Here is a 7,648-nt window from a genome sequence, read left to right on the forward strand (position 1 = left end):
GGCATTTTCCCCCAAAAATACTTTTGACAGATATCAGGAAACACCCAGCTGTTACACGCGTGCGAGGGAGCGATGCAAATGAGGACTGGCTGATGTTGACAAACATGGCGAGGTCACGGCAGGGAACTGCGATGCCCGGGTCATATTTACATGTTTGCGGCTGTCAGGATCGCTTACAATGTGCCAAAACAAACAAACAAAGAACAACAACAAAGAGAAAAACCCGCTTTATGAGCGCTCACAATCTCTGATACCAGGCTTTATCACTCTTTATTACGATCTGTAATCACTACGTGTTAATCGCGGCTGTTTTGTCCTGTAATAGTTTGTATTGTCACACGTAAGATCTGTCATTTCAGTGACATGCCTGGGCAGAGTCAATGATTTATGCATGTGTAGCTCGATCGGTGTCCAAAGTCTAAGAGCGTTAGCTCATATGAAATGTACATGTGCTGGTACAACAGGTGTGTCTTTGCTCTGATGTGTTGCGCAGATAGGTTGTGCTCCCCCTGAAGTAAGGAACATAAACACTCTATTAACTGTACTTCTGAGAAATCAGGGAATCGGTAGATTACACCTGTTCAACGTTGATACTACTACATCCGGTTTACACAAGTATGGGATTCCCATTCCCCAGTCGTTCCCCATAACCCTCATCCTTATAATCACCTGTGCATAAACTCACCTACCAGTCATGAGACTGAATAATGTGATGTCATTAAGCATAGGCATCCGCTGCTTTCTTAGAGAAGCTAAGCCTAGGAACACATGCATCTAATGGAGTCCTCATATGATTGCAGAACATTATACCCCTTCAACAGGGATGTGTCTCCTGGTAACCCTCTTATTAGTCAGCCAGTGCTCGGAATCATCAGCTCCACTTCTCCCATTGGTCATTTGCCCTTTAAGAGGGTCAGTGATTGGTCAGTTTACACCGCCCTCTCGGGTTACGCCTTGGAACACAGAAGTAGATGGAATGGCTTCCCGATCAAGAACTTTGTCTTGTAATTCACCTGGTATGATGATGCAAGTGTCCTTGAACAACCTATCGAACTGGCAGTCTTTAAGTATGCCTTACGCATTACACTAAACTGGCACCCCAGGACTAGACACCCAACGTAGGGCCTCGAACACGCGACCCTGAGATTAGGAGTTTCTTCATTGACAGTCAGTAGAGCTCAGTCAGTACCACAGCCAAGACAAATGAAAGCCGGCGAGTTTGGATGGGTGGGTGGGTGAGGAGGGTTCGCTTGTTCTGAGGAAGATGTTTGTTGCCAGAAATAGCGAGCCTGAGAAACCCGTCGCCCGCCATGTGAGAAACAGCTGCGTCTCTGGGAGCCGCACTCACGCGGGTTTACTGAGGATACCGCCGCCAGCTCGTGCTGTTCCACAGCGCAACCCCGGAGCAGAACACCCCCCCCCCCCACGAAGCTCCCGGGCTGCCTGCCCCCCCCCCCCCCACCTCCCCCCCCGAACCACTTCCAGGATCAGTCCTCCGCTCGCCTGCTGAATCCATGATAAGACAATGTGACAGGGTGTCAATCAGTCGCCGTGCCCCTGGGCCTGGGGGAGGGGGGGGGGGAGGTGGGGGCAGGGTGTTGGGGGGGGGGGGGGCCACGCTGCGATGGGGCTCCCCAGCGCCTGGCTCGTGAGGAGGCCGCTCGGAGCGGGGCGCCACGGAAACCTGCAGACCCGCGCCGACGGGGCCCGGGGGGGCCTAACGAAGTGATCGCCCCCCCCCCCCCCCCCCCCCCCTCCTGTGGCTCCTCGACGGCTCTCCACAAACACCACGCATGATCTAAGTAGCCCAGCGGTTGGAGGGGGGGGGGGCTGTTGCTCGCCGAGCGTTTGGCGTTTGGAAGATACGGCCGGCTGGAAACACCAGACTCTGAGACACTGCATTGCATTACTATCACCGAGCGGCAGATGGTCTGATTCATAGTGACATGCAGAAGTGGAGGAACTCAGAACATTAAAAAAGTGGCATCACTAAGAAGGCAGGGGCTCATTTAAAGGCTCGTTCATAATCAATAAGTTTAATGTTAACAAACACACAGACGCAAACACACAGACGCAAACTACTAGACACATAACCTAGACACATGTTTACGCGACTATACCTATAACACTGTCCAAATGGAAGGCAAGGAAGGAAAGAAAGAAAGAAAGAAAGGAAGAAAAGAGGGGAGGTCTGGGGAGGAATGGTGCAGTCTCAAGAGGTGATTATTGAGTCTGCATTGGAAGATAGGCATGGATTCTGCTGTCCTGACTGCAGTGGAAAGTGCTTTCCGAAACTGGGGGGCTGGAAGTGCAGGTGCACAATTTTGCGGAACATTTTCAAGATAGTGTACTTATATATATATATCCATTGACATCAGAGGCAAACAAAGCTGAAGTCCATCAAAATTAAAGTTTTCAGTTTTCAGTTCTCAGTTTGTCACAATTTCCTATAGGTACGTTATAATATCGCCGCTGGCATAAAATCAACAGTCACAAATACAGTGAAGATATTGCGTTTCCCTCCTGCTCCGCACGTTTTGGGAGGTGTGAAATGGGCACTGGCGGCTACTGAGGAGCTAGCGTGCGGGGAGAGTGACTGACGCCAGATTTAATTCGCCAGCTGTTACGCACCGCCCCGAAACCGGCAGCTCGGGACGCCCCCCCCCCCATCGCCTCTCGGGGGTCTGAGACGTGGTGTAACCGCGCCCCAACCCCTTCAGATGCCCCCCGTCCCCTTCTGAATCCTGCAGGGGAGACCAGCGCACAAAACCACCCACACAGGGGAAAAAATCTCCGTCTGAGGGCAACAGCCCAAGCCTCTTTCCCTGAGACTGTCTGGAAATTGCTACGCTTTTTAAAAATAGAATAATGCACTTCAAGTGCTCGGCTGTTAGGATAAGGGAGCCTAAGAGTTGTGCCTTCACATGTGAGCACCCTGAGAATTGGCTAAGGGTTGTGCCTTCACATGTGAGCACCCTGTGATTGGCTAAGGGTTGTGCCTTCACAGGTACGCACCCTGAGAATGGCTAAGAGTTGTGCCTTCACATGTGAGCACCCTGAGAATTGGCTAAGGGTTGTGCCTTCACATGTGAGCACCCTGTGATTGGCTAAGGGTTGTGCCTTCACAGGTACGCACCCTGAAAATGGCTAAGAGTTGTGCCTTCACATGTGAGCACCCTGTGATTGGCTAAGGGTTGTGCCTTCACAGGTACGCACCCTGAGAATGGCTAAGAGTTGTGCCTTCACATGTGAGCACCCTGTGATTGGCTAAGGGTTGTGCCTTCACAGGTACGCACCCTGAGAATGGCTAAGCTAAGGGTTGCTGTGTATTATTTTCCCTCCGGGGTGATTTGTGTTTCAGGTGCCAGGTGGTGACGTCACAAACGACCCCTGATGTGACTACTGAAATAAGGGGCTGTGTGTACGATAGCATCCCTAGTGTAGAAGGGCCCGCAGTCAGCCTGATCATAGTAGTTTCATCCCTAACCACAGTTCTCCTATCGTAGATTATCCCCGTGCAGTCGTGTGAATACATTCACCTTGGCAAACGCGCCGAGCTCGGATGAGAACTGAACAGCATGGACTTCATGCAAAAGCGCTTGCCACCCGTGACTTCTGAGTGGATTACGATGTGTCGATATCTGCACTTACGCATAAAATGCAGGCAATAGAATTGCTGTAGGTGGAAGACTGGGAGGGGGAAAAAAACAGTGTGATAACGATAATTCAGATCATTGATTTAAGCTTGTCTGCAATGGTTTCAGAAGTAGCTCCTTGCCAGTTTTTCTGTTTTCCTACAGAATACCTTATGATGATTCTCTGTTCCACGTTTGGCCATGCTAAACCTTTGTGCAGAGAACAAAAAAAAGTCTTTCAGTCCAGAGCATATCTGAAACATGAAGCAAGCAAGCATCCATGGCCTGAGAGACTCACAAGAAAGAATTCCTCCCTGGTTCACAGAACCAACAGATAATGACCAAAATAAGTAAACACCACCCACAAAAGGCATTCTTTGACCCAAAATAACCAACGAGAACTTTTTGAAGAAGTGGATCTGACTGCAGCTGCAGTTCCACATGTTTTCTTTCACCGCTTGCGTGAATTACGCCGGTGAAACATTAGACTTGCAGCGATAGACTATGCGAGAGATTGCACTGTTTTTTTAAAGATACTGATCTTTGAACACTGAGATACGTTAGTCTCTGGTATGGATTACACTTTTGCGTTAGATTTTTTAGAGAAATAAGCACGGCCAATAGTTTATTTGTACAACTAGTAACAGATGCAGACTGTGACAATCATCGATACATCTGAGTGTACGTGGCTCATATAACAGAGGTCAAAAACTTAAGGCTTCAACAACACTGTATGAATTACTAAACTCTTGAATGATGTGATTCTATTCCACATATTTTTTAAATGACCTTGTACCTAATTTAACTCACTGTTGCAATTTTACTTGGCATTATTTTATTTAATTGTATTGTATTTCATTTCGTCCTTTTATGTGCTTTCTAGTTTTATTTTATTTATTTATTTTGATCGGCTAATTTTGTATCCGACTTTTTAAATTGCCTCAATGTTTGTATATTGCCCTTGGTTGGCATCAGCACCACAGCACCCCCTTCTCAAGACCTGTCACTCACAGGACATCCAATGAAACCACGAGCCCAGCGAGAGGGGCGGAGTCAGGCCTGGTGACTGACAGGCTCAGGTCCCAGGATTTTGTGCTCCATTTCCTCTGTCATTGCATCAGGAACACATGGAATGTCCCTAATGGGCCCTAAGATGGGACCCTGAGGTTGTGGGGGGGGGGGGGGGGGGTGGGACATGGGGTCGGGGGAAGGGGGGCATAATCGCTAACACTTCACATTGGGGTCAGTCTGAGAGATGTGCCTCATACCCGCTCAGGAAGGTTGTCAGTGCCACTCCAGCTGTGATGCTTAACTGAAGCTCACCCCCACATAGCAGCAAAACAGCCTGCTTAATGATACAGACCCTTCTGCAGCAAGCCGAGAGATTGCTCTTCAAAAAACACATATATACATAACATGGACATCGTTTTGTTATTTGATTGTATCTGTTCGTTTTATGTTAATTTCTAGTTTAAGGTTATAGACTGTTAACACTTTGACAGTGTGTAAGAAATATGTGAAGTAAGCTTTTTTAATTCTATAGGTTAACTTTTGAACACCCCCAATTAACATAACAACTAGTATGTGAGTCATAGGAATAATGTAAGCATTCACCAATAATAACTGAAAATGACAAATGATTAAAAACTAAATACTATCAGTATTTGTTGTTGGGAGGTTTCTCTCTAATTTTCAATCATTGGACAGATTTAAATCACATAAATATAATCACAGTATTCTAACTGAAGTTATTTCTGCGAATACCTCATAACTCCTGTCTCTAATGTGAAGTCACCTCAGTTGAACCTGAGTGTGCCACTCATATATTTTCTGATCAGAAGCATTTATGAAATAACTGAAAAATGAGACACTCTTTCCTGGTTACTCATGTGGATGAGCAGCGTTGCGCCTCTTCTTTGAAATGGATTTTGCAGGAGGTCGGACGCATTTATGTTCACAAATCCACTGGCGTGCTTGATAAGAGATCACACGCATATGTTTAATGATGTAAACTTAATGTCCTCTGGCAGAGGTAAAAATGCGCTCGCTCATCGCTTTCGATTTCATGATGATGATGATGATGATGGTGATGGTTTGGGGAGGAAGGAGTCTTCTGCAGACGGTGGAAACTCACACCATCACGGTTGCCGGTTGCACTCGCGGCCCTTGTGAATTCATTCAGAAGACCCCTGCAGTCAGAGATAATGAAGCGTAATTATTGTCCCTGGCCATGCTACGGGGTAGACTGCAGCGCTTAAATCGGGAGGAAGTTAGGGGCCACCTTTGGAAAGCGCAATCAATTCAATTTTATTTTGTACAGCGCTTTTTTTTTAATATATACAGAGAACTGTCACAAAGATGCTTTACTTAGTAGCACGGCAAGAAACAGAGCAAGAAGAGCAAACAAAGCAAACGCCAGGACTGAACCCCCAAAGAACAAGTACATGAGGTAAAAAAAAAGAACTCCCAGTGGAGAGAAAACCCTCAAACGGTGGTGATAAAAAAAAAACTCCCCAATGAGAAGAAATCTCAAGAGAAACCTAACTATAGAGGGGGAGCCCATCCTCCACTGGCCTGCCTGGTGTAAAGTAGCAGTAGAATGCAATGGAGCAGAAATGCTACAAGGGATCTCAAGCGACCATCTTATTATGTCTAAAATCATGTACTCAAGAGTTACAGAGACACAAGTACGTCTTGACTCTATATCAAATGCATAAAAAATACATTGAAACTCATGGCTATGAAGAGATATGTAAATGTTATCGAAACTTTTTTTTTTTTTACAATATTGCAGTAAGCTTTTTGTATGGTTGTGGACTTGTGGTGAACAACAATGTTGTCTTTTTTTTTGCCACTCCCAAATGTTTAATGATTCTAAATTTAAAAAACATACAAGTAAAGACATGAATATAAAATATGTTCCAGTATACAGTTATCCACCGCACAAAAGGAGAAACAAAAATAAATTATTCTTCTCTCAATTCATGTTTATTATAACATGCAAGAAAAGAGTGAACTTTATTCTTCTATTTATTCACCTTTATTGTGTATAAAAGGAGCGAACAACACGATTTGCCAAAGCTTCAACAGGTTCGCTTGACAGAACATACAATATGTGTTGTACTAATTTAATAGGAGAATATTATAGAAGATTGAAATGAAAATACCTGCAACATCCTGTCTCCTATAGTATATTGACCTTTTGACACACACTGGTTGGTCCTCACCAGAGTATCACTCCTTCTTAAGAATTCTCTATTGGACACTCCAAAGGGATTCTCAAAATACTACCGGAAGTGAAATCTGTGTACTACTTCCTTGCCGTTCAATTCAATTGTTCGTGATCGGGGAATAACACTGCACTTCCTGTCTATGAAAGGGCTCTACGGAATGCCCGTGTGCACGTAGTCTGTGAAGTAATCAGCTTCAGGAATCACTTGTGTGGGTTATATTGCCACGGCTGTGTGACTGTTTATTTTGATTTTGAGGACTGAACAAGAGAAGCCTACCCTTCCTCCTAATGAAGTTCATTTCTTGTCAGCGAACCTCACTGTGTACGACACTGATAAGAAATGTTTTCTTTACCTGAGGCTTTAAAATGAACTTATGCTTTTACATGTTTTGGAAAGTTTTATTTATTTATTATTTTTCTGTTCCAGATAAATGCCTGGCTTCTAACTTGTTTTATAATAAGGTCAACAATAAGGTTTTATAATAAGGTCAACAGTGTATTACTGTCAATCTTTTAAGAAGCACTTTAAGAACATGCTTCAGGGACCACAGGGAGTGCATTTACTTAAAAAAATGAGTGGAATTATTTATATGCACTATGCAATTTTTGTTGTTTGTTTTGTTTTTTGATGGTGCTGTTTCCTAAGGTAAGTCTCACACGACACTAACATGCAAATGGAGGTATTCAGGTATCTAGGTATTCAGTTTTATTACACAGTTACTCTATTTTATTTCCAGCAGATCATGGACAGCCTCCTTCCTTCTACAGTGTAACAGTGTTT

The sequence above is a fragment of the Anguilla anguilla genome, chromosome 15 (assembly GCF_013347855.1).
Source record: "Anguilla anguilla isolate fAngAng1 chromosome 15, fAngAng1.pri, whole genome shotgun sequence".
Classification (NCBI taxonomy): Eukaryota; Metazoa; Chordata; class Actinopteri; order Anguilliformes; family Anguillidae; genus Anguilla; species Anguilla anguilla.